This window comes from Manis javanica, chromosome 10 (assembly GCF_040802235.1).
Source record: "Manis javanica isolate MJ-LG chromosome 10, MJ_LKY, whole genome shotgun sequence".
Lineage (NCBI taxonomy): Eukaryota > Metazoa > Chordata > Mammalia > Pholidota > Manidae > Manis > Manis javanica.
The window spans coordinates 103,943,767-103,962,636 of NC_133165.1; the positions used below are offsets into that span (position 1 = coordinate 103,943,767).

General features: G+C 41.5%; 1 long non-coding RNA gene across 4 annotated transcripts in view; it reads left to right on the forward strand.

The window, feature by feature from the left end:
- LOC108383571 (uncharacterized) overlaps positions 1–18,870 on the forward strand; it is a 99,797-nt gene that overhangs the window by 41,948 nt on the left and 38,979 nt on the right. The window lies entirely within an intron of this gene.

The following is an 18,870-nucleotide window of genomic DNA, read 5'->3' on the forward strand; positions in this document are numbered from 1 at the left end:
TATGAAAAGCATGTGTTAAAATCTCCAACTGTGGAATTGTGTATCCCTTTATTTTTATCAAGTTTTGCCTTCATGTAGTTTGAAACTCTGTTATGAGATGTGTATACACACTGACGATTTTCATGTCATCCTAAAAAACTGGGCATGTCAGCATTATAAAATATTCCTTTTCGACTCTATAATGTTCTGTGTTTTGAAAACAATGTCGTCTGACATTAATATTGCCATTCCAGCCTCTTTATGCTTGCTGTTATGCATGGTGAATATTTTCCTGTCCATTTATTTTCAGTCTATGTCTTCATATTTAAGTTGATCTTTCATAGACGACATATGGTTGGGCCTTGCATTTTAAATTTGTTGTAGAAATTTCTATCCTTTAATTGGAGTCTTTAGTTCACTAATATTTAAATTAATTTTTGATATGGTGGAATTTGGTACTCTAATATTACTGGTTGTTTTCTGTTTATGCCTTTTTATTTTTTTCCCCTCTCTTTCTCCTTTTCCTGCTTTCTTTTGGCTTAATTGAATGCCTTCAGAGTAACATTTTATGTATTGCTTTTTATCTGTATCTGAGTTTTTTTAAAAGTGATTTTTGTAGGGATTACAGTTATACATCCTTAACTTTTAACAGTATAATTAGAATTAATATTGTGGCATTTCACACCACTCTCCTATCCTTTGTGCAGTAGTTGTCTTGTATTATGTCTACAGTTGTTAGGAACCCATTTTTTATTTTATAAAAAAAGATCATTTTTGCTTTAAACAATTGTATGTCCTAAACAAATTAAAAGGACAAGAACAATCCTTTGCATTTACTCTCATATTTACTATTTCTGATACTACTCATTCCTCTCTGAAGATCAACATTTCCATTTGGTGTCATTTCCCTTCAGTTTGAATTTCTTTATTGTTTTGTTTTGGTTTGTTGTACAAGTCTCCTGGCAATGAATTTTCTTAGTTTTCTTCCATCTGAAAATGTCTTTATTTAGCCTTCATTACTGAGTATATATTTGGTGGATATAGAAATCTGGTTGACAGTAGTTTTTTGTTAATACTTCAAAGATTTTATTACACTGTCTTCTGGCCATTGATGAATAGCTCGTGCTCAGTTGAATTACAGTTCCCTCTAGGTAATGTGCCATTTTTCTTTGTCTGCTTCCAAGATTTTCTCTTTAAAATTGGTTCATCAGTTTATGATGTTCGTAAGCATGCATGCATTTCTTTGTATTTATCCTGCTTGATGTTCACTGAGCTTTCTAAATCTGTCATTCATGTCTTTCACAAAACTGAAAATTTTTCAGTCATTATCTCTTTAGAAATATTTTCCTGCCATTCCCCCTCTTCTTTTTGAATTTCCCTGTATTCATGTTAGACCTTTTGGTATTTTCTCATAGAGCCATATGATTCTCTCTCTCATTTCTGGAAAACTCTTCTCTTTGTTCTTCATATTGAGATTATTTCCATTGATCTATTTTTATATTCATATCCTACTGCTAATCATATCCAGAAAGTTTTTTTATTTCAAATTCTTTATTTTTCAGTTTTACATTTTCTATTTCTTTATGTCAAGCATCCGGTTTTTTTATTCAGGTTTAGTATCTTCTTACCTGTTATGGTGTATTTTTCTTCATATCCGTAAGTGTGGTTTAATAGCTGCTTTAAAAACCTTAGTTCATAATCCCAGTATCTGGGTCACCTCAAGGTGGTCTTCCTCAATCTGCTTTTCTCCTAACAATGCATCACATTTTCCTGTTTCGTTGTAGGTTGACCAGTTTTGGACTGTATTCTGGACTCTGTGAATACTGTGTGATAGAGAATTTGAATCTGGTTGTACTCTGCCAAAAAGTAGATTTTGTTGCCATTTTCATAGTGGACACTTAGCTTGGCTGGATGCCAACTACAAACACTGCCTCCCCTGTCGTGGGTGGCAGCTCTAATGCCAGTTGAATCTTTTATTCTTTCCTGGTCTGCTTGGACTATACCTCATTTATTGATAATTCATGGCTCTGCCAGAGATTTGGAGATGAGTCATACATCAAATTTAAGGCTCCCTCTTTCTAGCTTTCTCCTTCCTGGAATTGTCCCTCACACTTTTCAGTGACTGGGGTGTCTCCAAACTCTGTTTTTTTTTTTTTAAGCCAGTAATACTGGGCTTTCTATTGGAATTTTAGCCTGTCCTGAGTGTGAGCTTCCTTCTCTTCTGGTATCTTTTTGCTTTAATTTACTCCATATTGCCTTCAAATATTAAAAAATAAAAATTTTTTCAGAGATTTTCATTGTATTTTGTGAGAGGGTTGCTCCTAGAGGAGCTACTTGGCTATATTGTAGACTAGAATTGAATTTGATTCTCAGATCTGCCTCTTACTAACATCTTGACTTCAGACAAATTTAATCTCTGGGGCCCTCAGTATCTTTAGCTTTAAAATGGGGATAATAATAACCATAATATATCACATAAAGTTAATCTGAGGATCAAATGATCTAATGTAAAGTGCATAGCAAAATGCCCAGCACATTCGGTAAATACTTAGGAGATGGTAATTGTCATTAATAATTATTTGTAAAGGTGCATAAAGCAGTGGAAGACAGAAATATGGGTTGAATATAGGGCTAAGAAATTTGAATTTCATAGGAAAGGCCTGATAACTTATGGAGTGATGAGTTTTCCTACTTGGTTTAGACCTACATAATCAATTCCTTGAGAGCTAAGAACCCTCTTCACCTTTAAATGTGATCTTGCCCTTGGTGAGGTTTGGGTGGAGGTGATATTTTCTGCATATCATTCTGTGCATCTCCTCCTGTGACACAAGCAATGCTGCCTTTAAGATTTGTCTCTGCTGCAGGTGCAGCCATTTTGCTCTGTCCTCAAAGATGCCTCTGTGTTGGCATACCTGCTGTTACCTTAGAGACCCAGGGCTGCATAGTTGAGAGATTTAGTGTGTGTTGCAGAGCACAGGGCTTCCAAAGCATGTTCTAGACCCATGGCCTGGAGGCCTAGTTGGAGCTTTCCATTTTAAACTTAATGCTACCTGAGGAGACTCAATATCCATGTCTATATGAACTGGGAAATCAAGGAAGCCTGTCCACATCTAGTGGGTCACCAAACTGTGACAATTCTATGTTCCAAAAATCCCTTAAACCTTGCTCTTTCTCTCCATCTGGGCTCTAATATTACTCCAGCTCTCTTAGCTCCCCTTGGAGCATTTTCAAGAGCCTTTATTCTCCCTTCCTCTAACATTTAATTCTTCCATTCTCTCATCGCTCAATATCACCATTATAAAGATCTCCCTTGCCCCAAGCACATGAAATATTTCCTACTAAATAGACAACTGCTAAACATTGCACTCAAGAGCCTTCACAGTCTGGTCACTTAATTGTCCATTTGTTAATCCGTCAGGCAGAGTCCCTTCCCATGTGATGTTTCCTTGTGTAATTTCTTCACTGTACCTAATAAAAAATAAAAATGTATATAATAGTAATAATTTCCTCAATATCCAAGTGTTAGTTATTACAAGATATACTTTCATTTTAATAATAGTTTTGCAGGAAGAGGAGAAACCCTACTACACTAAACAAATGAGCATTTGAATTGTCAGACACATCTCAATGCCAGAAACATTAAAATGTGAAAAAGTTGCAGGTGGGAGAGTTGATTACACATCCTAATAGGTACTGTTGATTGTCAGCAAAGGGCAGTACTGATTCAGCCAGAGTCTTTTCTTGATTCATTCTGCCTCCAAGGAGCTTTCAACCATGTAGTCTTTCCCTTCTGTGCATGACTTTCTAGATTGCTCTTTTGGGCTAAAATCAAACTTCACAGAATATATTTGGTCTGAGCTTGTTGAGCCTGTAAAGAGAACAGTAGTTTGCCTATTAGTTGTGTGTAACATTTGCTATACTTTAAGGAAAAACTGCTGTTGAAAACAGGACAAAAAAAAAAAAGCTCCAAAATACTTGTTCTATATTTCTGGCAGCTAAGGATTAATTATTTCTGCTTCCTGGGAAGGATACAGAAGGTGAAAATGGGACCATTGCTCATTTTGTCTAAGAACGTCGTTTCTTTTTTTCAAGATATTACCGGTGCACTTTTTACATCAAGGTACATTAAATACTTGGGTCCCAAGCTAGGGTTTCACTCAGTCTTTTTTTCTTTTGATCACTTTTGGCCTGTAAATATTTGACCCAGAGTTTGAGTTGAGATTAACCAGTCACAGATCTTGATTTGATAAGGGAAAAGGAATTAAAATGGACCAAAAAAAGTGATGCTAATTGGTTTTTCCAAGTAATTTTCCCTTTGCACTTGGCCAAGGAAAATTTCATGAGGGGGAGTGGTGTTTGCTTTCTCCTTACAGTCTTCTGTGTGTGCCCATGGGACCCTCCACCAGCGCTCACCCTTGTTAGCTTCTCCTTTCTCGGGATATAAGTGAGTTGGGCTTTGTTGTGAGTGTCTACACACATTTAATGAGACTTCTGTTTTCTGTGCTCAGAGGATTCCAGACCTTCCATTACATTTAATTTGGAATTCATCTGACATGGGCTGTTCTCCAGGCTTAATGGCTGAAAGGTCCTTTCCAAAGAGGAAAGAATTCAGGAATAGAATTTAATAAACTTTAGTATGAAAGCTAATTCTTCATGAAACCCTGAACAATTTTCCCCAAAGTCCAGACACCAAAACCATCATGTACCTCCGGATTTCATCTCTGCCCTTCTCTCTTGGGGCCTGTGGACTTTAAGCAATGAAACTGCATTTGTAAATAAGGAATAACTTCATGACAGTTTAATGGGGTTAGAGAAAATAATTGCTTTTTTTTGTTTGAAAGTGGTTCTCCCTATCGTGTTCTGCTGTGGTGAGCTGTGATGGTGGGTTTGCTAGAGATAAGATCCTTAAAGTGAGACTAAAATAAACACAAAGATAATCTTATTCCATTTCTAGGCTTAGACTGTCTACCAAAGAGAAGCATGTTCATTGTAAACATGAACGGATTCCTAGCCAGGCAGTTTGATGGGGTGGGAGCTGGGCAGGAGGGGACAGAAGAGGCAGGCGGCTGGGAGCCCTTGTTGATGTGGACCCCGCTGTCCTCTGTCGCCTCCTCACTGGCCACCCATCCATCATCCTCACCCACACGATACCTCCCTTTGTTTCATTCTCATCCAAATTCAGATTCATTTTCAAGGCTATCATTTTAAATTTCCCCTTGAACTTGAATATCCTTTCTCCATTCTGTGCTTTGCTAACCCTCCTACCCACCCTTCAAGGATCATCTCTTAGGGAAGTCTTCCGATTGCCCTTTCTTCTCTCCTAGCACTTTGCTCAGTGTGCCTGTGAGCTTGCTGACTGTGGACTGCACTGTTTATGGGCTCACATAAGAGCCTTTCACCATAGACTCTGAGCCAGTTGAGGTCAGGCCTCAAGTACTCATGCATTTGTTCCTTTGCTCATGCAATCACTGAATCACATCCATGGTGCTAGAGATACAAGGGGGAGCTCAGCAGGCACCCCTCAGTGTCGGTCTAGTGAGGGGACAGAAAACTCAGGAGACAACTAAGTAGATGCCGTGAAGGAAGCAAACAGGGTGCTGAGATTAAGAAATGGGGAGGGGAGGGTTACTGTACTATAAGCAGGAAGTTTCCCAGAGGATGCGGTGTCTAAGGCCCGAAGAAGGAGGAGCTAGCTTTAGAATAGAGCACACTGACTGTTCAAATATGAACTGAGTAAATGAACCCAAATGGGAGGACCTCATGACTGACTGTTTGAATGAAAATACCACTGAGAATAACATCAGTGAGTAGTTCCCCATTCTTCAGGCAGTGCTGGGAAGGCCTGTCGGGTACTAGCTCTGACCTACTGGCCATGGAGGCTTGGAGCACAGTTTTGAGGAGGACTGTGGTTGTCTCGGGATCAGGTGGTAAAGAGTGCTACGACCAATGAGCAAAGCTGCCATGGGTGCACAGGTAATAGTGGTGATTTGAGCACTAGATCCTATACATGCCCGTTGAGTGGACTGACTGGCAGCAGGCATCACTTCTCATTTCTTCTTCAAACCTTTCCTTTTTGTTCTCGGATTCTTCTCCCAAAATTATCCCACTCATCTCTTCTCCATTCAATGAGCTTATGATATCTTCATGCTTACTTTTTTGCTTTATGAATATTTTTTATTAGAATGTAGTTGATGTACAATACTGTGTTAGTTTTACCACTTTTACCCCCTTGGCCTGTTTTAAGATTTCCCCAACTGCAGGTATATATGTATATATGTGTATCCCCAAGTATATTACACATACACACCTGTGTGAATGTACATAGATTAAAATATATGCGTATGTATATGTATATATTATCATATGCACACTGAATATTCATACATGCACTCATGTATTCTCAATCAAGTCAATCTCACTTTAGGTAAATATGAACATTGAATAGCACTACCTCCGTCTGATACTCAAATTACTCACTCTAGTCTTAGCTATAGTAAATATTTTACCTTTTATGTGTACAACTGCTTTAAGCTGCCTGGTGAGCCCTAAGGAAATAGGATTTAGATTTAAAAGATTGAATCTAAATCTTAGCTCTTCCAGTTATTAGTAATAACTTCCCCAAACTTTAAATGTAAAAAATAGATTTAATAATAATAATAGGTTTCACATACTTCACACAAAAATATCAGAAGGTCAAGTGAGACAATGCATAAAAGTGCATTTAGAAAACTTGTGCAGATGTTTAGAAATGTGGTATTCCATGAGTATGTTTCAATTAACTATTTCAGTTTTGGTACCATTGTACCTGATACCCTCATGTGAAAAATCTTAGCCATGGGGCTCATTTGATTTATCTAGAAAACTGTTATGTTTGAATTGGTGTTTATTAAGTACATTCTGATACAAATAAAAAGGGCTCCATACAAGTTTTCCTCTTGGTAACTGAAGAGATAAATTTTAACATGACTGTAAAACTTTTTCTTCTGCTGGTTTTCATAGTAAAGTTCCATTAGACTAGAATTTTTCCCATGCTAGATTCCTTTTACAGCAGCTAATATTTTTGTGCAGAGAAGAGCTGATCGTGCCATTTTAAGGTTACTGTTAATTCAATGCAAATTAAATATTTTAAAGTCAGGGCTTATTTCCAGAAGTAGGCTAAGGGAGAGAATGGCTCAAACTTCCTGACGGGGAATGTCAGCTATAGAGAAGGCACATCGAGTAATATGAGAAACACAATGTGAGATCGGCCTGCCTTAAGTGTAGCAAGAAACACAAACAGGCAAGCAAAGAGAAATGTTTCAAGATTCTGACTCCTACAACCCGATAGCTGTATGACATCAGAAAGGTCCACCTCTCTGAGCCTCATACCACCAGAGCCAGGCTCTTTTCTAGGTAGAAAGAATGCAAAAGTGAAATTAACAGACAGGATCCCAGTCCTGATGGAACTTTCGTTCTGGGAAGAAGCTCAGAAAACTGAAACAGGATAAAAACAATGAAAATTGCATCTAGATACATCATAGTCAAACAACAGAAAAGCAAAGATAAAGAAGAAATGCTAAAATCAGAAAAGAAAGTGACATTACATAGGTGAGAAAATGTTTCATCTGACTGCGGACTTCCCATCAGCAACCGTGGAGGCCAGAAGATAGTGCAAGGACATTTTTAAAGTGCTAAAAGAAAGGAAATCTGTCATCCTAGAATTCTACATCCAGCAAATAAAACCTTCAATATTGTAGGCTGTATAAAGACATTTTCAGATAAAGATAAGCTAAGCAAATTCATTGCCACCAGACTGGCATTATAAAAAATGCCAAATGAAATTCTTCGAACTGAAAGGAAAGGTTTCCCAAAAAGGAAAAGGATACACAGACCTTTAGGAAAGGAGGAGAAACAGTAACATCAGAAATTCACTGCAGACTTATAAAGTAGTCATTATCACAAAAAATTTACACATGAACAAAACACAGCAGAGAGAGGGATAAAGACTGTAAGTCAAACGTGTAGAGATAGTAGAGCTTGGATTTGAAAGGTCACCATTTCTTTAGTCCTTTGAGAACACCAACTTGCATCCCAAAAGTGGTTTTTAGAAGAGGAAGTATAAGATTTAGGAGAGAAGGCACACCTTGTCCTCTCGTCTTCTCTGTGCGAACATATCACAAAATAAGGTCAAGAGCAATGGAGAATATGATCCTGGGGAAGAAAGTAGGATGCTAATGAAGGAGAACTGGAGGGGCTATTGCGGGCAGTGACATTGCTTCCCTTCAGGTATCTAAGACTTCTTTAGTTTGGACTTCAGCTTGGACTGGGCAACTACTAAGGGTGGGGCACTGGACTGAGAGTTGGGAAGATGGAGATGAAAGAAGCATGGGCTTTGTCATTAATGAGCACATGGCGTGAACCCGGATTCACTTGCACAAACCTGTTAACAAAGGCAGGTGGGTTGGTGGAGCTTGCTTCGACCCAGCACTCTCTCAGCTCACTTGTCTCCTGCTTTCAGGCGACATGGGCCATCTGCCCTTGCCAGTTCTCCGTGCTACTGTGTACTGGGCTGGACTCTGCTAATCCTCTATGCTGAAATATTACTATTCCCTCAACCTGGATCGCTAACATTAAGACTAAACCTTAACTTAGACTTAACCCAGTTTCTATCCTTTTCCTAACGTTTACTCTATTCTAGCTGTAACACTAACACTGACTAGTTCTCTCAATTTGAATTCTTTTTGTTCTTCAAGGGTTAAATCCTGTCTCACTTCCTCCAGGCAGCCTTCCTTGACTTCTCCAGCCCCAGAGCACCTGGAACTCCCAAAGTGTATGTAGAAAATTCCCTACACCTGTGCCTTTTATCTCTCTCCTTTTTCTTCTTCTTTTCCTTCTCCTTCCTTTTCATCCTCCTCCTTCTTCTCCTCCCTCCTCAGGATACTTAGCATGTGTTGATGACCTACTATGTGCCAGGCACCACACTAAATGTTTTCATACATTATTTAATCCTCATACCAAGTACATGACAGCATCTCCATCTCACAGATGAGGAAGCTAAGGTTCACTGAGATTCAACCCTCACCAAAGCATCCCAGGTACCTCCAGAGCCTATTAGGCAATCCTCTTATAACATTTTACTGCATCTCAGATCCTTTCGTGAATCTGGGGCGAGTTAAAGAGTCATTTCCAAGAAAAAGTGGACACATGCACTTACATCTGAAACTGCATTCACTTTTTTTCTCCTTATCTCTACTGTCACACTTTAAAGGACCTACTGGTTGCTATCTTTGTCATCTCTTGTGTCCTCTCAGAACAAGAACTGCAATAAATATGCTGATGGGCTGAACTAAGGAAGTTTGGTGTTCCTAGGGCAGGTTCAGTTAAAAACAAATTAAGTAGCTAATCTACAGTTTGAGGTTATTTGCAAAAGTGAAAAAAACTTGATCAAGCCCAGCTATTGTGGTCAAAACTCTAATCAAGAATGTAGGGCCTAATGGAGCCTCGTGCCCCACGCTCATGCTGCACGCACACACAGACTCCTTTTAGGTCTGGTGCAAAAACAGAAGCAAACTCCTAACTGTACGCATCACCTGAGGGGGGAAATGTGAACTGCCCTTTCATGCAATCGATGAGGCCAGGGCCGCCGAAACTGACATGAGAGTTTTGCAAACAAAGAATTTTATTAGCCCGTGCAGAAAGTCAAAATCACTATATTTTCCTGCAACTTTGTTTTGTGCCTCATTCTTGCAGTCTTGAGCTCCAGAACACATGGCCTCTGCAGCAGGTAAGAGTCACTCATTTAGTTTTGCATGAGGGAGACAATGGCTCTTGGTTATTTTTGCATTGGGCAGGTTTCAAAGCTATCGTGACCTCATTGTCCCCAGAATGTGGCCATTGCCTTCCACTTGCCCCCTCCCCATCCAAAAATGTATATGCACGGATGGCTGAGGAACCCTGGCATCTTGCACATTATCCATTTGGACTGTCAAGCATCTTTTGTTTGGAAGGAAAAGAGATGTGACAAATATAAGCACTGGAGAATGGGACCTTCTGCAGAGGATGGATGCCATGTCAAACCTGATAAAACCTGATGGTGCATTCCTTAGCTGTTAGTCAGCTGGCTGCTCACTCTCTCCAGCTTCCCTCAGCCCTCTCTTTTTCTGCTATGATATTTTCTTTCATTCTGACCCCTTAGGCATGCTCTGGAAGCAAGGTTCTGATTAGTATGAAACTGCCTACCTTATGTTTTTATTTTCATCTGTGTTTCTAGTTTGGTGCCAGGCCACAGGATACAGATACAGATCAAATTAGATGAGGGCCTCTTGTTTCCTAGGACATGAGACAAAGAGGATTCCTTTCTGTCACCCAGAGTGGAAGGACATCTGGTTCAAATGTTGATGCAGGCCATGCCTTCAATTATGGAGGTCCTGGTTGCATGAAATTTCCTGAGGCAGAGGTGCAAGTTGGAAGGCCCGGGGAATAGTCAAAGGAACGGAATAGCCCCTGGCAAGTTTTGGAAACCAAATCAGCATCTTACTCCAACACCAACCCTAAGACATGACAGAAATTAGCAACATGCATGCTGACAGTTGCCCCGAAGTTAGAGATGGTGGGTTGTGGATGGTGCCTCCAGACTGGCCATCCAAATAGGAGATTTCAAAGCAGATACTGAAATATATCAGCTGTTATTAAGCCTTCTCTGACCATGTTAGGACATCTCATTTCTTCTCTAATTGTACAGCTCTTGCTTCAGATAAGCCATAGCCTCGAGTGACAGTTAAGAACAGGTGTTGGCATCAGACAGATTTAGGCTTGAGTTCCATCTCCGTCTTTTCATTCTCAGTTGAGATCGCATTTGGTCACAAACAACAGAAAAGTTGAGCAGTGACGGCTTAGAGTAAAGGAGTCATTCATACACCACCAGAAGACCAGTGGGAGGCAGGCCAGGGCCATGATAGTGGCTCTGGGATTCTGTTATAGACCAGTTCCTTCCATCTTCCGGCTCTGCATCCTTAGAGGGTTGTTGCAGGTCAAAAATATAACCCCAAAGATCTCCATGGAGTGTGGTTTATTTTCAGGAAAGGATACAACGATGGTGAGATAAACAAGCAAAATCTCTCAGTGTATCTCACAGCTCCCAGGAGAGATGCTGTTCTCGGTTTCAGCTGGAAGCTTCCCTCCGTGTGTTCCAAAGCAGAGGTTCCATGGGGAGGAGACCCCAAATCCTCTCCTGGGGCTGGTCAACTAGCAAGCCCATATGAATCAATATAAATCGTATCTTTTGTCTTATTGTTATGCTCACTTATTTAAGATTGACTCATCTCTGAGCCAACTCGCTGGTCTTTATTTTACAACATTTTTCCTAGTGCACAGCCATGAGCTTTCGGTGACAGACAAGGGCCAGAATGAGGGCAGCAGTTGAGGAGAAAGAAACGGTGAATGAGACACCACCACCTTCTCCAGACGGAGAGAGGTCAGATGTGGAGGGGCCCAAGTTGGCTCTGGGGCCTTCCTCGGAGGTGCTGTGAGGACGGGGGAGCCATGCCTAGGAATGAAGGATTCAACAGAAGGAATCGGTTCAGGATGGAAAATGAGAAGTTCAGTTTGGGACACAGAGGTTCTGGGGTTTGGCAGCTGCACATCCAGGGCGTGACACCGAAACCACCCTGGAAATCTAGGCCTGGACCTCAAGAGGGGTTGGTAGAGTTAAAATGCAGTAGCTTTTAAATGACATTAATAAGAGAAGATAGATTTTTAGAGAGTTTGTGCCTGAAATGGTGGGATGCTTTCCCATTTAGTTGTGGGCATCCGCCCTGTGCCTGAATCCACAAGTTGAATAAAATGAACTCTGCAATTATCTGGTGAATATGATCTTTGTGGAGAGCCTGTTGAGGGGAAAGCACAAACCTCTGATTCCCTATAACTCCAGGGAAAGTGGGTAAGTGTAGTTATTTCTGAGTCCATGGGAACAAATAATTCCTTGGGTTATTTAAGTTTTAAAGGCTTTTTCACACATCAGCTCATTTGTTGTTCACAAGAACTTTAGGAAAAAAACAAGGGAATGAGCTTCTTTTCCATGTTGATGAGCAAGGGAGGAGAGAGTAGACAAGTCCTGTGATCTGTCCAGGTCCTCGAATGGCTGAGCCCAGGTGGAGGCCAGAACCTGGCCCAGCCAGCCCCATGCTATTTCCACCCTAACTGCGGGGAGTGGCTGCCTTACAGCCTCATGTTAAAGTAGCCCTCCTGCCAGAATATGACTGCTTAAAAGCATTTTACAATTACGCCTCCACTCTTTCATGACTTTGTTGTGAATTAAAGAAATGATTCTTAAACTTGTGTTCACCTGGGAACTTATACAGAGTTTTGAGCCTCACCCCATAAGATTCAGTTTCAGTATATGTATTATCAGGGTTCTCCAGAGAAACAGAACTGATAGGATGTAGACAGATAGATGATAGGTAGATAGATGATAGATAGATAGATGATAGATAGATAGATAGATAGATAGATAGATAGATAGATAGATAGATTGATAGATAGATAGATATTGGTTTATTATAAGCTATATTATGAGGAATTTCACAATTTACCATCTACAACCTGGAAACTAAGGAAGCCAGTGGGATAGTTCCAGTCTGAGTCCAAAGGCCTTGGTGTTAAGTCGCAGTGTGAGGGTGCGAGAAAATTGATGTTCCAGCTCAGAGAGATGTTCTAGTTGGCAAAGAAAGAGAATTCTTCCTTCATCTTTTTGTTCTACTTAGGCCCTCAGTGGATCAAGGTGCCTGGCCATGTTGCAGAGGGCTATCTGCCTTATTCAGTCCACTGACTCAAATACTAAATTCTTCTGGGAACACCCTCACAGACACACTCAGAAATAATGTTTAACCAGATACCTGAGCATCCCATGGCTGAGTCAAATTAATGTGTAAAATTAACTATCACAGTCTGTTTGCTAGCACCCAGGAATCGTGTTTTAGCAAACCTTGCAGGTGAGTTGGATGTGGATGACACACCCATCACAGTTTGAGAGTCACTAAAGTAAGGGGGCTCGGCAGGGGAAGGATGTCTAATTCCCTTTCTCTTTCCTTTCCTGTTCCTTCCCCCTTTCTCCTCTAGAGGATGAGTTGCTTACCCAATTGGCCAGATTCTGGGACACAGACCAGGCTGTATTTACTAATGGACGTGATTATTGCATTTTAAAATGTCGAGTAGCATTTTGTACCATCTTTTCTGCTTCTTGCTGCTGCTTTGATGTGACATCACTAGGCTGAGCCATGACCTCTTGGTGTCTGCTACTTTATCATGCCTTTTGTTTTCTTTGCATGCCTTTCTAAACATTGCCATGAAAACTCTGGTCCCCTGGATAGTATGGTCTAGCCGGAAGGTGATAATATGCAGGTGTTGCATTTGGGAGGTAGGGGTCTTTGTAGGCAATTAGACTAGCTTGCAAGTTCCCTTCAGTCTTACCAGAGCACCACACTGGATGTATCAGACATTGGTTCCAATGAAAATGAGATCTAACCTTGCATATACTGGGTCTTGTTTCCATGTGTATAGCATTTGCAGGATTAATAGCCAGCATTTATCAAGTGCATATATGTTTATGTGCCAAGCAGTGAGTGTTTTGTCTAAAGCAACTACTATCCCATTTTTTTTTCCAGGTGAAAAAATTGATATTTTCTCACTGGTGAGTGAACAAGATTTTTACCTAGGCTGCTTGGCTCTAATTACACATACCTCATCCATCCCACTCTACTCTTTCCTGCTATGTGGTATCATCTTAGGAACTGTTTAGGGGAGGAGATGGGTGCTGATAAAGGCAGAATGTTGGAATTCTTGGGTCCCCTGGAACATATACGCTATTAGAACTCTGCCTGGAATATCCCAGAACCTTTTCTAGAACTCTGAATAGAGACCAACTCAAAAGCAAAAGGACACAGGAATGCAAAGTCATTACCTGTTTATTTGGAACCTAAACTCTATTTTGAGCTGCATTAACTAGACAGATCTTTTTCAATAGCCTGCTGACTTTCTTCTGAATGACCTCTTAACTCTGGCCCCTGGCCCCTCTTAAGCTGCTGTTATAATTTCTGTAACCTCAGTGGTTCTGGGATCGACTGATGATGGAACTTTTTAGCAGATCCACTTTCTCTGAGACAGCTGATGAAAACAGGGCCGATACTCCCTGTCTTAGAACAAACTATCAATCAGAAAGAAAGGCCACAACCATAAATTGACACGAACTGGGTACTGTCATCCCTGAATGACTGCACTGCCCAAAGTGTTCTTAGCTTTATAACATTGGTTGACACTGGCCTTAGCCCAGCAGTTTCCAGTTTTTCTTTATGGAGGTGAATAGACGAACTTCAGCACTTTCTCAGTCTCTCCGGTAAGTGCACTGACATCATTTGGAAATTAGAATCCACATATCAGGCCAAATTCTACCCTGGGTTCGACATCCGCTCCTCCCCCCTCCATGAAATCAACCCCCAAGAGTGTGGTTAAGTGAGGGTAGAACTTGGCCAGAAGCTTGTTATTTTTGCAATTTTAATTACACATACCTCATCCATTTGCCCAAATTAGGAGAGAAGGTTCACGGAGGGAACCTTTGCTTATTGACTTGTTTCAATGTCTGGTTCTTCTACTACCTAACTTGAAATTTCAAGAAAGTCATCAAGAATTGACATTGTGTATTTATATGCCTGGAGAGAGCTTGAATTGGGGCTATCTAGTCCGAACCTCATGATTTTATACACCAAAAAAATAGAAACAAAAATGACCCTCCTATCCTCCCACCCCAACAATTTAGAGAAGAGAAGTGTTCAAGTTCATATGAAAGGTATGATGAGTGAGCCAGGCAGGAAAAAATCCAGAAATCAATTTCCCTTGTTTAGTGTGTGTCTTGCCAATGGGCTTCAGCCCCAGACAAATTCATTCTGGATTCAATGTGACCAAAGAAATGACAGTAGAATGTTCTTGGGGTGAAAGAGTTTATTACCCATCTTTTTTCCTGGCAATAGGTTGAGCACTAGAATTATATCTGCATCCAACAGTCTGCAGGTCTGTAAATCCTCCTTTGTCTCTGGTTCTGCCCAGAACACCGGGCAGGGCTCTTTATATAGTGACTCAGTCTATAACAGCTAATTGCCTATGCGTGTGGAAGCAGGAACCTAGCAGCAGGCCAGTTACATCACCAAGTAGTTCAGGTTCAGGTGAGGATCCTGGCCATAGGAACCCTCACTTTATCTACACTCCACCCCTCCAGGATTCCCCCCTCACAATCTTCACGCTTTCAATCTTTGACAATGGTCCCTGTGCGAGAAAAGTGGAGCATTTGTAACCACAACAGCAACAGAGGGTAACAACAACATAGAGATAATAACAAAAGTTAAGATACAAGATTTTGATACAGCTTAATTATAATAATCCTCAAGCCAGAGGAGGTTATTTCAGTTATATTCAAAATCAGTTCTACTCAGAAGAGTTCATGACTCACACTTAGTAGTGGTATGGAGAGGGAGCTCCATGCACCCCAGTGAGTAGCAGGTTTTTTGCCAGTGTGTGTGCCCAATGCACAAAGACCTTAGGCACGATAAGACACATTTTAATGACACCAACACAGGCAAATCTTGTCCATCAGGTAGGATGCATGCAAGAGAGTGGTCCTGTGATAGGACTGTAGCAGGAAGGGATCCCTTCCAGGTCTAGTATACCATACTTTTACTCCTCTTCCCTTGGGGGAACTGAGGGGTCTATATATAGTGCTACTGGAGGTGCATGCACTGACCATAATGATTAAAAAAACACTCCCCAGTAAGATAATCCTACCTTCTGGATGTTCAGGATATACCACTGTGATCTTTGGGGGCCACTCTGCTGCTACTCCAGGCATACACAGGAGGCCAGCTACCAGGCTTTGTCCCCAAGGTGTCAGAAGAGCCAGCCATCATTAGTCCATGTATCAAAAGGTCCAAGGCCATGTCCACTCAATGGAGTCTCCAGGGTTTAGTGCAGTTGGTGCTAGCAGCAAGATGTTATTTTGGTGGTTGAAACTTGGCTTCGATTCTTCCCTGGTTTGTACTTGCAGTTTTATAGGGGAGGCAGCAATATGTGTTAGTATGTCTACAGGGCACAGGGCTCCCTTTTAGGGTTCAAATGTCACAGCACTGTCCATAAGTGGACTGACCATCCCTGCAGACTATTGGTGTATGACTTCAGTCCAGATTTTAACAAGCCATTGTACCTCTCTATCATGCCTGCTGAAGTAGGATTATATGGCACATGAAACTTCGATTTGATTCCCAACTGTTGTACCCATTCTTACAGTGCATGTCCAGTAAAATGGGTGCCCTGATCACTCTCAATTACCTGTGGTCATCTATAGGCTGCAAAGAGACACTCCAGGTCTCTTTTGGTTGTCTATTGTTCTGCACAATGTGTAGGAAAAGCAACCAGAAGTCCATTAGCTGTGTCCACATAAGTCATGACATATTGTTACCCTTCGGACACAGGCAGAGGCCCAATATAGTCTATTTGTCACCTGATGAGGGATATTGGCCCCTTAGCTATAGTCCCATGTTGCTGTGGAACTTGGTGTAAGTCCCTTTTAGAGCATACAACGCACTCCTGTAAGGCTTTACTAACTTCTTCAAAGGTTAAAGGCAAGCCCCACTGATGGGCTACAGCCCACACTGTCTTTTGTCCCACATGCAACAAATGCTGATATAACCATTGGGCTATATCAGAGGCAGGCTTTCCTTCTAACCAATGTATCTGGGCCAGCTTATCTGCTTCATCATTTACTGGGGATGCCAGTACCAAATGACCTGTCACATGATATACTCTTACTGTTTTAGTCCAACTACAGGCTCATAAGTCTTGCTACAATTCTCCAGCAAGGTGTGATACACAGCAGCCAATTTTTTTTCTATCAAAGTGTATTGTACCTCTCTCCCTTTCCAAAGTTGTGACCAGAACCCAATAGGTTGGTGGGTTTGTTCAAGCCATTGCCAGAGACCCCAACCTTAACTATCTTCAGTCACAGGAACATCCAGCTCACAGGGCCTTGATGGGTCTATCACACTCAAGGCCTGCACAGCCTTGACTGCCTGTTTTGCTGTAGTAAAAGCAGATGCACATGTCTCAATGTAGTCCCACCTGACGCCTTTTCGTATCAACCAGTATAAGGGCTTCAGAATTTGTGCCAAGTGTGGGATAAACACTCTCCAGTAGTCTAGAAAACCCAAGAACTCCTGTAACAATGCCACAGTTATAGGTGTAGGAAAGGCCTGGACTTTACCTATGACTTCTGGTATAACTTTAGTCTTACCCAATTAGACAACCCCCAAGAATTTAACAGACAAACCAGGTCCCTGAACCTTGGTGCTGTTCACAGCCTATCCTTTCTCCTGTAGATGCTGCAGCAGTCTAGGTGCTGCACCTTCTAGGTCTGAAAGAGAATCAGACATGAACATGACATCATCAATATAATGGTACAGCCGCACCATTGGCAGTTTCTCCCATGTAGCCAAGTCGTGGGCTTTAAGTCCATGACAGATGGTGAGGCTGTGGAGATAGCCCCGTGGAAGGATAGTGAAAGTCCATTGCCATCCTTTCCATGTGAAGGCAAACTGTTCCCGACTTTCCTGCTCAATGTCAATGAAAAAGAAGTCATTAGCAAGATCTACCACCTAATGGTATGTTCCTAGTTCATGGCTGAGGGTATCCATCAGGTCTGCAATAGAGGGGACAGCAGCATGCATAGGGGGTATGACTTTATTCAATTCTCTGTAATCTATGGTCATATGCCAGGAGCCATCTGGCTTTTTTACTGGCCACACTGGGGAATTGAAAAGACTATGGGTGGGCTTTATAATACCCACCTTTTCCAATTTCTGAGGGTTTCTACAATTTCTTTATGCCCTCCAGGCAGTTTGTATTGTTTGGTATTAGTCACTCTCTGAGGCACAGGCAAAGCTATGGGTGGGTGCGTAGCTTGTCCCCTCAGAACTGCCTTCACCGCATGTGTTCTCAGTCTGAACTCTTCTGCAGTAGTCTGCAACCATAGACCCTGCAGGGTATCAATCCCCAAAATATACTCAGGGATGGGAGAGGTATACACAGTATACTCCTTTGGGGGTAGACGCTCTATTCCCAAAGCTATTTGGGCTTGTTTCACTCTGATAGCCTTACCCCCCCATATCCATCTATAATAGTGGGGGTCCTGGGAAACTGCTCAGGGTTACCATAAATCAGTGAACATTCAGCCCTTGTGTCCACCAGAGCCAGAACATGTTGTATGTTCACTGGGGACCAATGGATAGCTATTTCAACATGTGGCCTCTGGTCCCCCCCTGGTCCCTCAGGACAGGAAGCTTGACCTTCCCCTCAACCAAACCGTGTTCCCCAATCATCTTCCTGTCTCTTTGTTCTTAATGGCTGGAACTGCTGCTCTAGTTTCAGTTGTTGCCATAGCTCTAGTAAGATCTTATTTGACTTCCTGTCTAATTTCCTTATATCTGCTCCTGCCTCTATTAAATCAACCCACATATGGGTCCTCATAACCTTCATGGGACTCTTTAAATTCTTGCTGTGAGTAGCAGACCTTATTTCTTTCTTTGCTTTCATTGCTTCAATTTCCCCTAAGTCTGCTACTGTATAGGTTACTTTGCTTATGGGCTGCCCTAAGTGAGGGGCAAGAATGGCCACTAGAGACCCAAAGAGGGATGTGGGAGCTGTTTGAAGTACATTTCTTATCCTTGCAGTAAAAGGCTCTGCATCTGGGCCATGATTCTCTGGACTATAGATGGAAGTTTTTATGCCTAGCTCTCATAACACTTGTTGGAGCTCAGCATATATCTACCAACTAGCAGGGGAGGATGGTAGATCACCCTGATTGGGCCACACAGCACA